We start from the raw sequence: 21,294 nt of genomic DNA, 5'->3' as shown, positions 1-21,294 counted from the left end.
ACCGCACGGATTACCCTCAGAAGGCCTTCGTTTACCCCCCTGGAGCCGGATGGATTACTTTTGTGAAGGATGCATGCACATTTTGGGACTTCAACAATGTGGACCCCATAACTTCACATTATAACCACTCAAAGATCAAAGATATTTTCTAAAATAACTGAAAATGTGTTTGTCTGAAAAAAGATTGACATATGCATCTCGAATGGCTTGAGGGTGAGTAAATCATGGCTTAAATATCATTTTTAAAACTTTAAAATGTTTTAATTTAGCCACATACAATTTGATGGGTTAGTATTTGGAAATGCAACAGCAGTTTCTTGGATCAAGGGAACCAAAATAACATGTGTGACAGTTTCACCTTAATGTGCAACACATCAATAGGCTTTAGGTTGCTGTATAGGTAGCTGCTACTGGGAGAAAATAATTTAAGCCTAAAGTACCTACCCTCATTGGCAGCTGTCTGAGAACTGTCACTTTCAAGTGAATCTAAGAATGACAGAAAGGAAAACTAGTTAACATTTCAGTAATGAATACAATGTAGAATTAACTGTTTGGCTGACTCAATTCTATTTTCCTACAAACCTTCCTCCTCATTGTTGACCCTCGCAATCGCCTCAATAACAGCCCTATCATAGTTAACATTCATCAATTCACACAGCTCCTTTACAGAGACAGACATCCTGAAGGAAGGGAGAAAAACAGATCAGAAAAAATATAGCGCTATGCCCAGTCAACATTGTTTCACTTCACTTCGGAAATCCGTGCGTTAACATCTTCACAATAAAAACGTAGCAAGATAACTCTAGTGCTGGAAATTCTCAGCCTCTGGCAAGCGGTGATAGCAGTATGAGTGAGGCATGTTCTAGTGACAATCAGACAGTAGCATTACAGGCTATAATTTGATCAGTTTGACAAAGAAAAAAAAAAGTTTTAATCTTATCAATGAGACCGAGTTTATTTACTTACTAGCAAGCAAACTAATCTGTGAAGAACTAGATTAGAACTAAACTGTGGAGAGCTTCAATGTCGTACTTTCGTCAGTCAGGTTCACAAATATAAAAATAAATAAAAATATTCGGTGATAATCACTTCGTCTAGACCATTTACCGATAAATAATAGTTGTGAATGTATAATAAACTTGAGAACAGTTGTCAAAAACAAACGTTTGCTGATACTTTACCTCACAGTGTTATTCGGCTATCCAGTGCTGAGCTTCGATGAAACTTCACGAGACCGGCGAGATGCTTCCACAGGGCGGGAGATACGCGGCGTGATTGACAGGTTTGACACCAAATGGATATACGTGAAAATCAGATGACATGATTTCACAACTTTTCATTGGCCATTTAGATATGTGAAGCATACTGTATACGGAAATGAACCTGGACATTCAATCCGTCGAAAAATCTCAAAATCGGCAAAATGGACATACGTGGTTTTCATCGGACAGCGACGATATAATAATGTCAATGTAGTCAGATCAATAATATTGTTGAATATTAACGTGTGAGGACGCAATGTCAACATGCCGATTTTGTATCTATAAATGACTACTAATTTAATAGTTGTGTCCTTTATCTTAAATCTCTAAATTACCACATTGTTGATTCACATTTGGGTGAAAAAGAGAGTAATTAGTATTTTAGTAGGTACTGTACACACCTGGAATGTAGGTGTCCTTGCAGCAGTCATAAAGCATACCAGGATACAGAGGTCTTCCTAGAGCTGCCACTTCAATGGTCTGTGATCCCATGGCTGCAGGAAATAACAATGAACAATGGGGATATTTATACATTTGATGATTAATAATGACTACTTTATCATTCTAAAATTATTTTTACTTGTTACTAATTTCATTAGTTACTAATTGTTTTACCGTTCCTTAAAATGCAATTTAATCCAGTGTTTAAAAATTCAAAAACACATTAAGGCATAAATCCTTCCGACTACGTTTACACGCAACCAAACAATCCGTTAGTAATGGGATTGACGGCTCAATCCGACTGAAAAGCCTTCATATATTCAGAGCTCCCAACTCTCACGCATTCACCCTGAGAATCACGCAATTGACACTTTTCACACGCTCTCACGCCACACATCCATTTCCTCATGCACAAACAAATCGCGAAGCAAAGAGGACACGGAGACCGACAGACTAGACAGAGCAAGTTAGTTATGATATAATAAAATCTCAGCTCTCAGATTCTGTCAATTTTATTATGAAATTCAAACAATAAATACCGTTTTGGTGCTTGTAAATGTGACGTGACAGATCCCCAGCGGCACGTGACCCGATCATCTCTACTAGCTAATAGTAAATAAACACGAATGAACACTGTTGAAAGATACAGTACAACTTACTGAAATGTATATTCCTCATACATGATATCGATCAATCAGTGTTTTTCATCGGCGGAAAGAGGTCAATAAAACAGCTGGAGAAGAATTATGTCACATAACATTTACCTCAGGAAAGCCATTTAATGACCATAATATATAGGCTATAGCACGGTAGTTGGCTAGAAAAAAAGAGCTATAGAGAGTATTTTGCTAAATATGTGTACTATATTACATATTTATTATATTTTTACTTATATCATTAAAAAAAGTTGTTATTATAATACAAAATGCATTATATTTAATTTGAGTTATTTTTAACCCTAAATAATACCACCAGCTGATAGGGCTCTCTGTGTTTACAGCATTAGGTGAGGTTGTTCTCTTACGAGAGGTCTCTCGTACTGCGTAATAGCTTACGCTAGGGGAAAAACTCTTTTCCACGAGATATTGAAGCCAAAAATTATCCTTAATTTTGTAATATTGTAAAACACGTTGCGGCAGTGAGCAGACATGGGCGAGACGGCTCGCGCGCCCATAGGCTGCTCTGAGGCAACTGCACCAGCCTATCGAGAGGCACTTCATGACGTCAGATCCAATGAGGGCGCTTCGCGCCTATTGCGTCATGTCCCACCGAAAGGCGGGAGCCTCGGGCTATAAATATAGCCTGAGAAGGCTGGTCTAGCTGTTTTTTTCATCTTTCAGCGAAGCTCACGCATCGCTGGATCCCGAGAGGAAGAAGCCGCTCCGTCTGATAAGCCTTCTGCGGGACGAGCCTTTGCAACTGAAGCCGCTGGTCGACAACTCGCCGCCTTCAGTCGCCATTCCTGCTAACGCTTTCCGGCGTATATCCTTTTCTCTGCTACTGTGTTTTGTGTGTGTGTGTGTGTTCGCCGCCACGATACACACTCTCATTGCACTAAAAGAGCCGGGCGTCTTTTTCAAGATGCCCCTTTTCCTGGTGAGGATCACGCAGCTCTCGCGCTCACTGACGGCGGCTGCCCTCAGCGAGCTAATGCCTATGGTGACTCTGAGGACTCGTCTGGCATCCTTCTCCGAGACTGCACCTCCGCACCTCCACTACCGCGCCGTAAAAAACGGCGTGCTCAACGGGCCCGCAAAGGGAATGATACCTGCTCTCCCTCTGTTCGAGCCGCGCAAACCGTGCCGTTCACAGGGAATGTCATGAGCGGACGGTCACGGGGCTAGCTTTCTCTCTCCCTCTGTTCGAGCCGCGCAAACTGCGCCGTTCACAAAGGAGGCTGGAAACGGACAGTCACGGGGTTAGTTTTTTCTTTACGTTACAAGAAAAGCTACCCGCCCTAGTTGCGCCCCATTCACGAGTCACTCACCGGCGAAAGGAGAAGAGTGTTTTTAATCCCGCCGAGGCCGGATTAACCTCCATTTCTCTCACATTTCTCAGTCCCCTCTTAAGCTCAGGCAACTGGAAATATCAATATTGCAGCAAACAAGCCTGTTATATACACGCACGCCTGCAAACAAGCGCCGAAGCAAACATGTTGACACTTTCTTATATGCTCGTGCTAACTGAAAGCTTATGTGTTCCCCCCCTGTGGCTCAGCGGCGGAATCTTAGGCTTTCGCACGAGAGACCCGTGTTTGTATCCCGGGTCTACCGGCAGATAAAATTATGCCGCCAATGCTTTCGCTCATTCAGTTCCCTTAAAGGCGACTGCAGATGTGTTGTACAACCCGCTGGCCTGCACCCAAACACCATTGCTACGGTTCGCGTGCGTCGCTGGCAAAAGGAGAAAAGAGTGTTTTTAGTCCCGCTGAGGCCGGACCAACCTCCATTCCTCACACATTTCTCATTCCCCTCTGAAGTTCAGGCGACTGGAAATGTCAATATTGCAGTAAACGAGCCAATGCAGAACGTCAATGCTTTCGTTCTGTCAGTTCCCTTAAAAAGGCGACTGCAGATGTGTATTTTGCAGCCAACGGGCGCGTTGTACAACCCGCTCGCCTGCACCCAAACACTGTTTCTATGGCAACACAAAGTCTTCTTAGCCAGTCTAGGGAAACGACGGTGTTCAAGTCCCGCTGAGGCTGGACTTCCACCAAAACTTCTCGCTCGTTCAGTTCCAGTAAATGCGACTGTTCCAGTGTATTCTGCAGTAAACAAGTCGGTAACACAGCCCGCTTGCCTGCACACAAACGCTGTTTTTACGGCGACCCAGATAAATCCCATAAGAGTGTATTTTCTGGTATTCCGGCTACAGCCAATGGTGTTATGAGTGTAGTAAAAATGCCCACAACCCAGTGCTCATTCCTACACACAAGCACAGACCGCCACACGCGGCTCGCACAAATAAAATCGACCCATGTCGATTGTGCACCAGATGTAGTGATTGTGCCCACGACCCAGTGCCCACAAACACTACACACTGCATGTCTCATGGTTTCTGTAAAACGAAACCAACACACATACAGTCTGCCCAATCAGACAGTGTTTTCAGTGTTATGAATGTGCCCGCTGTCAAGCCCTATGGGGTTCGCCCCGCTCGCTCTCTTTCAGCGAACCGCTATATGAGAGCTGAGCGCGGGCAGGCTGCCTGCTGTGATCAGCGCGCCCCCCGCCTCACGCTGCAAGCATGGCGTTCATGTTACAGCATACCGGTGCTCCCTGTTCGCCACTATGTCGCGGCCAGAGCCCAGATATCATTCTACCCCTAGCTATTCATGCGAACGCATTGGCAAAGCTTCCCGGGGTGTCAGAGTGGGTGCTGAACATTATAAAAAGAGGCTATTCGCTACAGTTCGTTCGACGCCCACGACGTCAAGCGGCGCGAATCGAAACTACGGTGGGAAAGGAAGTAGCACACCTACTTCGAGCCGAAATAGCGAAGCTATTGAGCAAAGGGGCTATAGAACCCTTATCACAAGCTCAGAGCGAAGGGGGCATGTACAGCAGATATTTTCTGGTACCCAAGAAAGACGGGGGTCTCAGACCCTTTTTAGATCTAAGACAGCTGAACAAAGCGCTTCTGAAGCGACGATTCAGAATGCTCACAACCAGGAAAATCCTCTCTCAGATTTGCCAAGGGGACTGGTTTATGTCAATAGATCTGAAAGACGCATATTTCCAAATACAGATAGCGTCACGTCACAGGCGATTTTTGAGGTTCGCCTTCGAGGGCCAGGCATATCAGTACACAGTCCTGCCTCAGAGCAGCCTATGGGCGCGAGCCGTCTCGCCCATGTCTGCTCACTGCCGCAACGCGTTTTACAATATTACAAAATTAAGGATAATTTTTGGCTTCAATATCTCGTGGAAAAGAGTTTTTCCCCTAGCGTAAGCTATTACGCAGTACGAGAGACCTCTCTAGAGAGAACCGAGGTTACGTTAGTAACCGAGTACTTTTTTTTTTCTTGAGAAAAATGAACGCCTAGCTTGTGTACCTAATATTTATCCAAATGAGTCAATATTAAATCAAATCACAAAAATCTAATTGAATTGAAATCGTGAAATGTATGTCAAGCAATAATAATAAAACATAGCTTACCAGAAATTGTACCATATAAACATTGTAACATGTTGTCACTAAACCTAATAAAATTCAGTTTAGTTACTTGAATGTTTTGACAATCACAATACACTTATTGTGATGCAAGATTTTTTTTTTTACACTACACTCTAATTGCTCCAATCAAATGAATGGAGAGGTGGGCCTTCCGTTGTAGTGATGAAAGCTACAGTTGCTTTGAACGCCCGGAGAGTGCGATGATGGAGGATAAACTCTCTCGCGGGTTAGCAGTAGCTTAACGACTTCCCGAACAGTAACTACCACAATGTTAACAGAAAGTAAATAACGATAATAAAAGGCTGATTTGACGTTTACTTGACTGACAGGACAGCTGTTTCGGTGGTTGCCTAGCAACACAAAAAACGCAGCGCACTGCTCGCTCTGTGTGATCGGGGCACACTGCTTTGTGCTGTGCGCCTTGGGTTTTGGACCATTAACAGCAAAAGTGTGTTTTTTCCCCTCACAAGCTCCATTTACAGCAGGTGTGTTGAAACTAGGTGTGTCAATAGATTAACACCAAAGGAGTTATTTTCAACACTAATATAGTGTTCATACAAACCTTGATTGAGGTAAATAAATGTAATATGCATTCAGTTTCATTCTGACTAAAAATACAATGTGTCCAATTAGTTAAGGGTCTGCAAAGACATCCGATTTCTGAGCTTGCTTTTTACCACACTCATCTGGCTGAAAACTCTCTCGACTTCAGCATTCGAGTGTGGTAAGGACAACACAGACACAGCAGCCATGGCAAGTTCTCGAAATGGGTTGATATCAGCTGCATCTCTGAACTTCATAATCTCACTCCAGAAACTCATTGTGTTTTTTGTCTCATTCCATTTGCTAAGGTGGATGGTACGCCATTGCTGGACAATCTTGTCTATCTCTGCAGGGGAGTAGCCGAGGAGCTTGGCTATTTTTCCTATTTCTCCAGGGCTCTTATTGTGCTTTAAAGTTTCCTCCACATTAAAAACTGACATGTACTGCAATGCATCGATGTTGTCCGGCAGTCTCACCCTCAACTCATTAGTGAGAGAGATGGTGAAGGCTACGCTTTCGGACATTGATTTCATCCTCCGGCACAAGATGAAGCTCAGCTGCCTTTGATTCAAAAAGGTAACCAAGGTACGGTTTGGGACTGATGTGTCCATCTATTGGCCCTTTAAGAACATCAATTTTTGCCAGTGGATTCAGCACCCTGCTACTCACAGACTTTATCAGGCTAACCAAGCTTTCAAGTAGCTTAAGAGGATCTACTTGTTCACCCTCAAAAGCCTTGATGGCCAACTGTACCTCACCTAGCGCTGACTTCAAAAATGTCAGATACAAAATGTTTTGAGGGTCGCTATACATGGAATACAACACCTCAGCCATGTAGCAGTGTTCACTGGACTTGGTGACTGAGAAATGCAGCCTAAGCTCCTCCCACTGGTCCAAAATGCGTGAAACCGCAGGTTCAATGGAGAGCCAACGTGTGGCACAGACCTTTGTTATTTGTAAAGGTTTTTCCCCACAGTTCATGGTCTCATATATGGCCTTGTAGGCCTCCCTGCGCTTTGGAGACACTGAAAACCAGTTATAAGTCTCTCGTACCAGGTATTCCACGCTACGGGGGATGGTGTCATTGGAAGCATGACTTACAGCAAGCTGCAGAGAGTGGCATACACAGCGAATAAGAACAAGATCTTTAAGGCCATACTCTTCCTTCAGAACTTTATGGACCCCATTGTTAACCCCCGTCATGACAGAGGCATTGTCAGTCCCTATCCCCAGGAGTTTCTCTTTTTTTAGACCACACTTCACGAGGAAACCCACAACAGCACAGGCTATAGATCTGGCATCTCCTCCCTCCAATTCAACAAGCCCCAGAAATGTTGAGACAACTTTCTGCTTGGTGTCACTAAAGTACCTTATCACAACCCCCAAGTATTTAGAAACACTTATATCTGTGGACTCATCGAGGAGGAGGCTGAAACGCTGATCACCCACATCTGCAACCAACTTTTTGAGGAAGTATGGTGCTAGAACACCATTAATCATCTCTGTGCACTTTGTCCTGTGCATTTTGAAATGGGTAGCTGCAGTGGAGTCTGTGAAAGCAGCTCTACATGCTTCTCCAATGTGGTCACATGCTAGCATGGAACAGTGTTCAGCGATAGCTAATGCCATGGTGGCCTCAGCCTTTTTAGCAGAGTCAATTTTTTTAATCATAAATGGCAGGCTTTTTTGGGTGGAACTATCATAAGGCTTTGCCTTTTGAGTGTGTTTTTGAGTTGCCTTGTGTTTTTTTACATCACTAAGTTTGGCATAGAAATCAGCCTTACAATACAAACAGTATGCCCGTGTATTGTCTCCAATAAACGGCTTTAACCAACCTTTGAATTCAGGGTTTGATTCCCACTCCTTTCTGTATTTTTGTGTGTACAGTTTAGACATGATGAGCTAGCTAGCTAGTTTAGCTTATGTCACAGAAAGGCACAAACACGACGAGATAAGTAAGTGGACCAGACGAGTAAGTGACTGAGGCTGTGTGAGTCAAAATAAATGCAGCGATTTATTTTTGTTAAGTGATTTAATTATTTTAGACAAAGTACATTTTACATTTTAAATCCCTTGCTGAATGTAAGACAGGGCGGGATCAGCCAGCGGCGGCTTCACGCACATGATGCGCGATTCATTTGCAGTCAGGACACGGAGGGGTGAACATCTCCACGCTCTGACTGCAGCTGGGAGGGGCTGGTGCGCGAGAACTGGGCCGCCTGTGAGTGCTTTGCCACGGGGGATGGGTCAAACGGCAGCACCCGCTGCTCGTTGAGAAGAGTAAGAACAATGTGCGGTTTCACGTCAAAAATTCTCTAAAAGTCTCCAATAACACCAGTAAAAGTCGTTAGATTTGTCGCTAGTCGCTTTTTTGAAAATGTGTCGCTAGAGGGGTCTGAATACTCGCTAAATATAGCAACAAAGGCGCTAAGTTGGCAACACTGTCGCGCGCACGCGTCCAGCGCAAGTGAATAGTATCACGAGAAGAGAGGGATTTCTTAAAGGGGCCACAAACATTTTTAATGCAAAATAGAAACGAGGTATATTTACACTACTACTAGGCAATTATCAACACACAATGTCGTCATTATCAGCATCATGTCAATTGATCTAAGTAAAAATATATGCACAGAATTGAGAAAATAGTATTTATAGAGATAAATTGTAGCCTATCACAGGGCAAACGTGAATGTTGACGGTACATTTTATGCAAACAACTCTAATCGTAGTTGTAACTCTATATGTACAGTAGGCATAATTATTGTCATTGCGTACTGTATGTGTATGCAGCATGAGTCAAATACAATCTTCTGTTCGTGTTGTATTATGCACAGTGGTTGAGGTCTAGGAGATTGTGATGCTGTTTGCATGGAATGCACATTTTACCTTTGTGGCAAAGCCTGATTGAAATTAATTGTTGAAATAAATGGTTTTGTGTCTTTTTTACATAACATTGGCAATGCTAATGACACATAGTAACTAATCTAGCTACTTTCATTAAATATATCAATTTAAGCTAAAATTTAAGAGTCTTTAATTAGGCTATACTGAGCCTGATCTATTTATACCAGAGATTTTCTTAGAATGAAGTAAATACCTTTTAGAAAAATGTTACCTGGGGTAAAACTCCCCCTGCCCTAATTTGCATTTGTATAGCTCACAGCATTTTCATTTACATGTTAAAGCCTCCCCTAGAATAAGGGGGAGGGGGGTCATGGGGGGACAACTGCCAAGCAAGGCCCACGTCAATTTCCGACAATTCACGTCAGTTTTCGGTGTTGCCTGCAAATTGCCGTGTGCAGTCGTAAACCTACAGTGCCGCTTACTTACGAAAATCCCTCTTTTCATGCAGTGTATTGTGTTAACTTCATGTTGCTGGTAATCTTGAATCAGAATAAGTTCCTCTTGCAGCATCTCTTCTTTTCTCTGATGACGAGGGCGGGGCAACCTGTCACTCACATGAGATCAGCCAATATTACACCACAACCACCCAAACAATTCCCCACAGACAAAATCAAGCCCCGCCCACTTTTGTTCTTGCTCCAGAAGTGTTTCACTGGGATATACGATACAATAGAGGTGAATAGACCAGAACAACTTCCTTTTCATGATTACTTTAATACATCTACATCTACAGATACATTTGAAAAAGCATCTTTTTTTATCATGCAAAATTCACTTTCACATGGTGTTTGAACATAAACACTGTGTCGGCAGTGTGTGAACACAACCACCCTATAATGGATCCACCCACTGCTCTTTTTTTATCCCCATAAATCATAAGCAGTGTCTCAGAACAAGCCGTTTGCAGTTTCTATGCAAAGTGACTTTACTTATGCCTAAGCCCTGCCCACAACTTCTGATGGACTCCGCCCTAATAGCATAGGCCCCGCCCCTCATGTTTATCTCCTTGCCAGAGCGTTTAACCCTCTGGGCTTCTTCATAATTGGGTCACACTTAGCTTCCTCCCGCCCGAAAACGGGCGAAGCCTTAAAATTGTACTTAACTTTGTCCTAGGATAACCATTCAAATATTGTTTTGTTCTATAATGTTTTCTGATTATTATATAGAATTTTTAGAATTTTTTATGATACTTTGCATTAATTATGTAATTTTTATGAGCTATTTTTTCCATTAGAATTAATATATATATTTTTATTTTATTTATTTTATTTTATTTTTCAATAAATGCAACATTTCACATCAAATTAGAGTGCAGGCCTAAAAAAAAAAAATATTTCAACTGAGAAGAGCGCCACCTAGTGGCTTCAAAATTTATTAATTTGTGTCATGTCCTATAACCGCCCATAGGCGGCCTATAGCTTTTTTATTTATTTATTTGATTTATTCCCATTCGGAAAGAAAACAATTTATTACTAATCAACCACTGAATGGAACAACACCAATTATATATCATTTTAAAGCTTAGAATCTCAGCTTTTTAATGCATCTAATTAAATGTATTAATTCCTAACGAGTGCTGAGTAATCCCTCTAAAACCAACTGTACCGCCAGCAGGCGCCACCTAGCTGCGAAAATATTTATTACCATATTTTTCAAAAATCTTGCCTTGATAAACACAAAGTTGATGTCATTTGAAAGCTTAGAGTCTGAACTTTACAGTGAATATATCCACTTTGAAAAACTCTTAAGTATTGCTGAGTTATTTGCTGATACATAGAATTTCTCTTTTTTTCATAATCTATAAAATAATGTACTGCAATGTGTCAAAAACATCATACAGCTCATGAAACATTCTCAGATAATTGAAAATGGCACTTCATTTTTTACAGCATATTATTACAATTAAAATGAGCCCAAAATTAACATAATCTATTGCTTTTATGACAAGATATTCTTCATGGAGAAAAAATTGCCCATGAGGGGGTGTGAAAGACTGTACAAAAAGGCTGTCTCTTTTCAAAATGCTGTAATTTTTGATTCCTTTATCCAAAAATTATTATTTTTTTATCCAGATGCAGCTAACATGTAGGGGGACTTCACTAAAAAAGAATTTTCCTCCTACCTTATTTCCTTACTGAGTTATTCCATGACAAATATGAAAGATATGCAAAATCATAATAAAAATTATATATATATATTGTCTTTTATCCACCGTTTCTTGGCGGGACAATGTCCAAATGTAATGTAATTTATATTTTCAAAAAATTTAAAAAGAGTTCTTTCAAACGATACCTACCTTTTGACTCTCCTTGCTATAGTTTTGGAGTTATTATGATTATATCATTTTTATATAGTTTGGGGCAAAATTTGCTGTTTCAGTCTTACCAGTTCATTTCTCTGTGTGTGTGTGTGTGTGTTTGTGTGTGTGGGTGTGTGTGTGTGGGGGGGAGGGTGTCTTTTTTGCACTCTTGATGTTCTAGAGTGTCACCCCTTCATTGCTGTACACTTTTTTTCAGCACAGTGGCTGATCTGTAGCTTGTACCACCAAAAGTTTCTCTGAGTTTTCCTATTTTTTCGTATTTCCCATTCATTTCCTATGTCGCCCGTTTTCGGGCGGGAGGAAGCTAAGTGTGACTTTTTTTTTTACGACCCTTTAACATATCAGAATCATCTCCTTGATTTTTTTGTGTGTTCATATAGGTAATAAAAGAAAAGTCACCAAGTTTCACCCCCATCCGATGAAGCAAAAAAATTAAACAATTCGAAACGTTCAAGTTTTCGCCCGTTTTCGGGCGAAGAAGCCCAGAGGGTTAACAGCACCATTCAAGTAAGAGATGTATTCTAATTAAAGCTACTAAAGTTATTAAGTCAAGAGCAGTGAGTGATTTTCTGTTTTTCTTTTGTTGTTTGATTCATAGTAACAGCATATACAGCAGAAGGTACTGTATATTACGCTGCTTTCACTTTAATACACAGATCTAATATACAAACAGTATATTAAGTCAAGTCAAGTCAAGTCAAGTGTATTTGTATAGCGCTTTTCACAATAAAGATTGTACCAAAGCAGCTTCACAGTATTAAATTTAAATAATACAACAAGGTTTGTTTCTAATGGAATTTATTGATTGATAAAATCAAAATTAAATATCCCCAACTGAGCAAGCCAAAGGCAACAGTGGCAAGGAACCGAAAAACTCCATCAGGTGACCTAATGGAGAAAAAAAAAACCTTGGGAGAACCCAGGCTCAGTCGGGGGCCAGTTCTCCTCTGGCGTTTATGAACTAGAGACCGGATTTAACTGTAAGATTAAAAATATTATATGAATGCCTGGCTGAAGAGATGCGTCTTTAATCTAGTTTTAAACTGGGAGGAAGGCTATTCCAGAGTTTTGGAGCTAAATGTGAAAATGCTCTCCCTCCTTTGGTGGATCTGGATATCCTAGGTATGACCAAACGCCTCGAATTTAGTGATCTTAAAGAGCGCAATGGATTATAGGGCGATAGAAGATCCGTTAAATAGACTGGAGCTAAGCCGTTTAGGGCGTTATAAGTCAGTAGCAATACCTTGTAATTAATACGGGACTTTATAGGTAACCAATGTAGTGTTATTAAAATCGGTGTTATATGATCATATTTTCTTGATCTAGTAAGAACTCTAGCGGCTGCATTTTGGACTAACTGTAGCTTGTTTATTGAGGATGCAGGACAACCAGCTAATAAGGCATTACAGTAATCTAGTCTCGAGGTCATGAATGCATGAACTAACTTTTCTGCATCAGAAACTGATAGCATATACGTAGCTTAGCAATGTTTCTAAGGTGGAAGAAGGCTGTTTTTGTAACATATGAAATATGATTTTCAAAAGACAGGTTGCAATCTAATATAACACCCAGGTCTTTTACTGTAGAGGATAAAGTAACAGGGCATCCTACTATGTTAAAATTGTATTGTGAGAGGTTTTGTGGGTGGTTTTTTGAACTGATAAGTAGTACCTCTGTCTTGTCTGGATTTAATAAAAGAAAATTACGCGTCATCCAATCTTTTATATCTTTAACACACTCTGTCAGTTTGGATAATTTAGCGTTTTCATCCGGCCGTGATGAAATATATATCTGAGTGTCATCAGCATAACAATGGAAACTAATTCCATGTTTCCTTATAATATTTCCAAGTGGCAACATATATATTGAGAATAATAGAGGGCCTAACACAGATCCTTGCGGCACTCCATAGTTTACTGGAGTTATGATCGATTTTTCTCCATTTAAATAGACAAAATGATAGCGGTCAGATAAGTATGATCTGAACCAGCTTAATGCTTGTCCTTGAACACCAGTATAATTTTGTATTCGATCTAAGAGTATTGTGTGATCTATAGTATCGAACGCAGCACTAAGATCGAGATACAGCCTTGGTCAGAAGCTAAAAGTAAATCATTTGTGATTTTAACGAGCGCAGTTTCAGTGCTATGATGCGGCCTAAAACCAGACTGAAACTTTTCATAGATGTCATTTTCTTGCAAGAAAGAGCCCAGTTGAGCGGACACAACTTTTTCTAATATTTTAGACATAAATGGAAGATTTGAAATTGGTCTATAATTTGCTAGGTTATTATCTAATTGTGGTTTCTTAATGAGTGGTTTTATAGCTGCCAATTTAAAAGTTCTTGGAACATGACCTAAAGATAAAGATGAGTTAATAATATTGAGGAGAGGCTCTTCCACTATAGGTAACACTTCTTTCAGTAGTTTAGTTGGTATAGGATCTAATAAACATGTTGTTGTTTTAGAGGAAGTGATAAGTTTATTTAACTCTTTTTGTTCTATAGTTGTAAAGCACTGTAATTGTTCTTGCGGGGTGATAATTGAGGCTGAATTATAAGGTGCGATTGAAGATTGAACGTTTACAATTGTGGTTCTGATGCTTTCTATTTTCTCAGTGAAGAAGTTCATGAAATCATTACTACTAAACTGTAACGGGATATTTTGTTCCAGTGACGCTTGTTTATTTGTTAGTCTAGCCACGGTGTTAAATAAAAACCTTGGATTGTTTTGGTTATTTTCTATTAGTTTGCGAAGGTGCTCAGCCCTGGCCGGTTTTAGGGCCTTTTTATAACGTGACATACTGTCTTTCCACACGATTCTAAAGACCTCTAAATTAGCGGGTTTCCATTTACGCTCTAAATTACGGGTTTCTCTCTTTAGAACATGCGTAGTATTGTTGTACCATGGTGCTTTAATTTTCTCTCTGACCTTTTTTAATTTAACGGGTGCAACAATATCCAATGTTCTGGAGAGAATGGTGCTCATAGTGCTAGTTAGTTCTAGTTCATCTGTTTGTTTGGGTTCAGGCAGCAGCAGAGACAGATCGGATAAACAATTTGAGAAATTATCTATGGTAGATGGAAGGATTGTTCTGCCTGGTCGATAACGCGGCGCAGCATGACATATTACAGCAGTACGTAATATGCAAGTTACCATGTAATGGTCAGTAACATCATCACTTTGCGGTATAATATCTATATCGGTTGGATCGGTTCCATATGATATAATTAAATCGAGTGTATGTGTCACCGGTGCGGACTCGGATGACCAGCCGCCCCTGACTCCAGACACCACCGTGAGGAGCCGACACCACAGGCACGCAACAGATGGACAAAGGAGGAGGCAAGCAATTGAGTTCAAAAATAACAATCTTTATTAAATAGCAATCAACTTGAGGAAAGGATAAGCAACTCTTTTCTTCTAGGGCTATTTGACTGGAATAGCCGCTGGATCGATTCTTCACAGTTTTCGGGACACAATTGTGTGATAGTGGCTGGGAAGGCTTACTCCACAGCGTTGCTGCACATCTGCAGGATTCAGACGGTAAGTAACAGGTGATGTATTCTCTCCGTCTCAGATACGTCGTCGGGCACAATGGTGGAACAGTGACTCTAAACGCTTACTCCACAGCGTTGCTGCACATTTCACAGTGTTTCTGCACATCTGCAGGACTCAAACGGTAAGTAACAGGTAATGTTTTTTTTTTCTCTCAACAGCAGATTCTCTAATCAGGACATGAAAGGGAAATTGTGACTTTAAAACTCACTTCACAGCGTTGCTGCACATCTTCAGGACTCAGACAGTAAGGAACAGGTAATGTTTCTTCTCTCAACAGCAGATTCTCTAATCAGGACATGAAAGGGAAATTGTGACTTTAAAACTCACTTCACAGCGTTGCTGCACATCTGCAGGACTCAGACGGTAAGTAACAAATAATGTTTCTTCGCCCAACAGCAGATTCTCTCATCAGGACATGAAAGGGAAATTTGCGACTTTAAAACTCACTTCACAGCGTTGCTGCACATCTGCAGGACTCAGACGGTAGGTAACAGGTAAGGTTTCTTCTCTTAACAGCAGATTCTCTTATCAGGACGTGAGAGGGAAATTGTGACTTTAAAACTCACTTCACAGCGTTGCTGCACATCTGCAGGACTCAGACGGTAGGTAACAGGTAAGGTTTCTTCTCTTAACAGCAGATTCTCTTAACAGGACGTGAGGGAAATTGTGACTTTAAAACTCACTTCACAGCGTTGCTGCACATCTGCAGGACTCAGACAGTAAGGAACAGGTAATGTTTCTTCTCTCAACAGCAGATTCTCTCATCAGAACATGAAAGGGAAATTGTGACTTTAAAACTCACTTCACAGCGTTGCTGCAGTCTTCAGGATTCTCCCCTCAGCATCAAACACTTTCATCAGACATTAGCGAGAGACTCAATAGGCAGCTTTACCAGCGATGTTGTACATCTTCAGAGCTCCATCAGTAAGTATAACGGTTCAGACTTTTCCACAGCCATACGGTTCTTCACGAGACTTGTAATTTCAGAGAGAGAGAGGGTTAACAGGAGCCTTCAATGAGGGATTACTTCACAACAATACTCAGTGGAAGAGAGGATAATACAAAGTATTACTTCACCAGTTCAGTTGTATCGTTCTGGAATTTGGATGGGGACAAGTAGATCATTTCCCAAGAATGAAAGAAGGCGTTGGGAGACTCTTCTCAGCATAGCACACAGCACTCGTGTTCACTACAAATCCACAGCATTAATTCAGCGTGCATCAGGTAAGGCAAACAACTGCAAATCACTCACACAGTAGGGCTGATCAGAAGCCTCGCTTCATCCATGCATTTCAATGGGAATATTCAACTCTCAATTCCTCTCCAGCGTATCTGAAACAGATGTCCTCCTCAACAGTAAATTTCACATTTACAGTCTTTTCTTCAAGCTTTACATTTGATTCAACGATGTAATTTATTCACTTATCTTTCTCTCTTCCTCTTCCAGCGCAGATCCAAGCAGCAGTTCAATCCAGTAATATTCCACAAGCAGCTCTAAACGACAGACTCCAATGGCAGTTCTTCACTTACACGAATTTCCAGGATTACAGCGTCCAATGTAAGCGCTCAAACAGGAGATCTTCTACCCCAAGACACAACGACAGAAACCCAGCCAAACAACTGATCAACTGAACACCGATTGACTTTCACCAGCTCCAACCTCGACCTCAACTCCACTCCCAAATGGCTCTTTTATCCTCCTCTTGTGAAGCGGAAAGCCTGTGCAAACACCGCTCCTCTCTCTCTCTCACACCTGCCGTGCATCAGCGGTAATTAGGTTGGACAATATCTCCGCTACACCCGGAACCGGAGTGAGGCGTTACACCAAATTAATCCCCTCGGGGAACATGGAAAGAAAGAAAGGTTCCGCTTTTCCCAGCATTTTGTCACCCGTGACATATGATTAAGACGATGAGTGGGACCAGTGACGTTTTGCTTGACCCCAAAGGAGTTTAATAAATCTGTAAGCGCAGTCCCTAACGCATCATTTGAATTATCTACGTGTATGTTAAAATCTCCAACAATTAATGCTTTATCGACGTTGACCAATAGATCTGAGAGAAAATCTGCAAACTCTTTTAGGAAATCAGCGTAAGGCCCTGGCGGTCTATATACGGTAGCCAAAGCTAAAGATAATAGGGATTTTTTTCTTACATCTGAGAGCGTAACATTTAGTACAAGTACTTCAAATGAATTAAACTTGTGACCTGTTTTCTGGGTAACATTAAGAATATCACTGCCACGACCAATCAGACGGGGCTCATGCTTATAACAGTATCCTGATGGTGTAGACTCATTAAGACCGAAATAATCATTTGGTTTAAGCCAGGTTTCAGTAAGGCAAAGTACATCGATGCTATTGTCTGTGACTATTTCATTTACAAAAACTGCCTTAGGTGTGAGTGATCTAATGTTTAAAAGATTGTTTTAGTTCACTAATAGCAAGATTTTCTGTTTCAATAACAATTAGATTTTTCCTAGATCCTGCAGTAGATTTATTTGATCTCACTAAACGAGAAATAGACACAGTTTCTATGCAATGTTCTACACTAGTATTTATATCAATTAAGTTGGTGCAGTAGAGACTGTAATTTGGACTTTTGGTTACTAGTCAAACGGTATTTAACGACTTTGAGATATTATCAGACAGAAGATCTGCTCCGATTCTACTTGGGTGTAAGCCATCAGTGCGGAAGAACCTAGGACGTCCCCAAAACAGATTCCAATTATTTACAAAGAGCAGTTTCTGCTCATTACACCATGACATTAACCATTCATTTAGCGCGAATAATCTACTGAACTTTTCATGCCCTTGTCGGTACGTGGGAAGCGGTCCAGACACAATGATCGTTTTTTCAGGCGATGTGCTGCGTACCATCTCGATCAGGCTCCTGAAGTCTTTCTTCAGAACCTCCGTCTGCTGCAGCCTGATATCGTTCACTCCCACGTGCAACACGACGGCTCCGACACGCTCGTCACCGTTCAAAATCTCGGGTACCCGCACAGCGATATCAAAAACACGAGCACCAGGAAAGCAGTGAGTACGCACCTTACTTTTACCTAATGTAGCGTGGTCGTGCCGGACGATGGAATCGCCGATGATCACAGCATCGAGTTCCGTTTCGCGAAGAGGGGAGAAACGGTTCTGGGTGGAGATCTCGAAAACCGGGAAGGGCGGAGAGATTCTTGCTCTGATCCTGGCCCGCGTCTTCCGCCGCGGGACCACCCAGGGTTCGTGGTGGCGTGTCGGAGCCGGAGTGAACGAAACCATGACTGATCGTGACCTGGGCGCTCGGAACCAATGCTGAGAAACGCACGGAGTAGACGAGGTCGGAGTCAGCGGGTTAGTAACGTTACTCACTGATTTGTGTGCATCGGCTCGTGATGTTTCAAGAGCTAAACGCCGGTCCCTCAGCTCGGCTTGTCTCACTAAAAGGTCGTGGATCTATTTCTCAACAGCTTCCAGCTCAGACTGCACCGCGTGCAGCTCGAATGTGTCCTCACCTGCACCAAAAGGTAGACTACTTACATCTGATATATTCGCCATTTTAACAGATGGACAGTAAGTTAGCAACGACGCTACCAGTGATGCTATCAATATTAATACTAATTTATGACTGAAGTCTTGGATATAATCCGTCGTTTTAGTGGTACGGGTGTAGAGTAGACGCACGATAGGCGAAAAAATGTTTGTTTGTAAGTGAGTGTGGAGAAGACGCGTTCAGCCGTGATCCCCAGGAGTAACCTATAAGAGTATCCGATGTTGGATCACTAATAGGCTTGAGACGCGTCTGCTCAACAGTCCGCGTCGTAACTATGAGGTGAGGAAAAGTAGAAAATGTTCGTTGTAAGTGAGTTTAAAGAGAAAATCAAGAATTATAAATCAAATCGATGGAGCTCCAAAGACAACAACGCGTTCAGACGTTGTATATTACAAAGATCTAACATAATCAACTGTGTTTATGTGAACTTTGTGTGTTTTTAACAGTTTAAGCGCAATAAGACATTAAAGAGAACTTAGTTTAATACTCATGGGACGCTCCGTCTGACATCCAGCTTTTTGTGCGCGTTAGTTTTTGGCAGAGTATCCGAGGCACGAGCTGTAAAGGCTCCATCCTCTTCTGGAAAAGGGGCGGAGCAGCAGCAGCTCATTTGCATTTAAAGATGCATGCATGAAAGCGGCATGTTTTTCTTCCCCTCAATTAATGGCCATTTACACCAAATGATCTGGGGGTATTTTGAGCTGAAACTTCACAGACACATTCTGGGGACACCTAAGACTTCTTATTCACCTTTATATATATAGCGCTTTAAACAATTTAAATTGTTTCAAAGCAGCTTTACAGTGATAATAGGAAATTAAAGTAACAGAGATTGTTTAGGCTTTACAGCAGCTCTAGAATAAAGTTACTGTCCAGCTAAAGTTAGTTTTGATTGATTCACTTCCGTTGCAAAGATCATTAGTTATTAACTTAGGGGCCGCTTACACAACACCATTCTAACAGGAGAACCCTTAATACGCTCCGGCCTCTCACTCGCACAACAACAGTGTTTGGAGCTCGAGAACGCAAATCTTGAAATAAGTTCCAAGGTGCAAATGGTGAAAATGTGAAAAAACGCTATCATCTCTGTGTAAACTTCAAAAACGCAGATCTGAGAAAACGCTGATGACGTGCACATGCGTATTACGTGTTTAGTCTATAGGTATGCACGTTTGAATATGTATGTGTGTAGGCGTGTAGACTTTCTTTACAAATTGACCTCACCAAATTAAAAATTCTGGCCTTAAATATATTTAACATCTTGTGAAAAGGGGTATAATAGATCCCCTTTAAGCATTTTTCGATGTTTCAGTGTGGACAAGAAACATTTGGAGAACGCTTGAAACGCTAGAGTTGACGGTGTGTGTTTTGGAACGGAAAATCAGATTTCAAACATAATAATGTAGATTAGTGGATTAATGTAGACGTAGCCTGAGATTGTCAGAACAGGTCATGGCGGTCAGAATACCTGCTGTAGTGTGGCAGATCTTGTCTTCTGGAACAGCTTCGCGAACAGCTGGTGTCGGACCAGAATCTCCACCAGATCTCCAACGGTGCAGTTTTTGGTTCCCCAGTCGAACAGCATCTCCATCGTGGGACTCTTTCCCTGGAGAACTGCTGCTTCAAACCTCCTGAAATCAGACGCCACCCATAGCAACCAAACAGAACATCTTAGCAACTGCATAGCAACCATCCCAAACACCCCAGTACTGGAGCGGTGAGTTTTGAACAGGCGAACACCACCAGTGTTGAAGAAATTGTTAACTAAAAGTATAAAATATTTTTTTTCCAGTAATTGAAATTAAGCAATATAAAATATTATAAAAATAGAAACATAAAAAAAAGACAAAAACACAAAATAAATGTTAAAACTTAAATTATAAAAATAAAAGCTAATTCAAAATATTATTAAAAAATAATATAAAAAAAATTATGGATAGAACAACTGATGGATGGATGATGGATAAAACTATGGATGGATGGATGATGGATGGACAGAATGATAGATGGATCGATGGTGATGGATAGAACAATGGATGGATGGATGATGGATGGACAGAACGATGGATGGATGGACAGAAAGATGAATGGATAGATGGATGGACAGAACAGTGGATGAATGGATGGATGGATGGATGAATAGAACAATGGATGGATGGATGAACAGATGGATGGATGGATGAATGAACAGAACATTGGGTTGATGGACACAGTGACAGATGGATGAATGAATAAATAGAATGATGGATGGATGGAACACTAGATGGATGGATAGAATGATGGATGGATGGAACAATAGATGGATGGATAGAATGATGGATGGATAGAACAATGGATGGATATAAGGATGGATGATGGATGGGTATGGATAGAATGATGGATGGATGGACAGAACGATGGAGGCATAGATGGATGGATAGATGGATGATAGAATGATGGATAGAGCAATGGATGGACAGAATGTTGGATGGAAGGATAGATGGATGATGGACAGATGGATAGAACAATCGAGGGGTGCTAGATAGTTAAACAGATGGAAGGATAGA

General features: G+C 41.3%; 1 long non-coding RNA gene and 1 pseudogene across 2 annotated transcripts in view; both read right to left on the bottom strand.

Annotated features, from left to right (window-relative positions):
* Positions 1-1,754, bottom strand: part of LOC308689357 (verrucotoxin subunit beta-like) — a 40,017-nt pseudogene extending 38,263 nt beyond the window's left edge. The window contains exon 1 of the transcript in view: positions 1,664-1,754. The product of the transcript in view is annotated as a verrucotoxin subunit beta-like (transcript). The remainder of the gene's footprint in view (positions 1-1,663) is intronic.
* A 13,246-nt stretch (positions 1,755-15,000) lies between these two features.
* Positions 15,001-16,873, bottom strand: LOC308690134. The gene is made up of 5 exons (XR_014030120.1): positions 16,629-16,873; positions 16,279-16,538; positions 16,009-16,180; positions 15,534-15,610; positions 15,001-15,175 (listed from the first exon to the last, which is right to left on the bottom strand). It is a non-coding gene; the product is annotated as an uncharacterized lncRNA (long non-coding RNA).
* Between the last annotated feature and the right edge of the window lie 4,421 nt (positions 16,874-21,294).

Source organism: Scardinius erythrophthalmus (assembly GCF_964197995.2).
Source record: "Scardinius erythrophthalmus genome assembly, chromosome: 4".
Classification (NCBI taxonomy): Eukaryota; Metazoa; Chordata; class Actinopteri; order Cypriniformes; family Leuciscidae; genus Scardinius; species Scardinius erythrophthalmus.
Note: the sequence above shows the minus strand (reverse complement) of the source record. Positions and strands in the feature narration are given on the sequence as shown.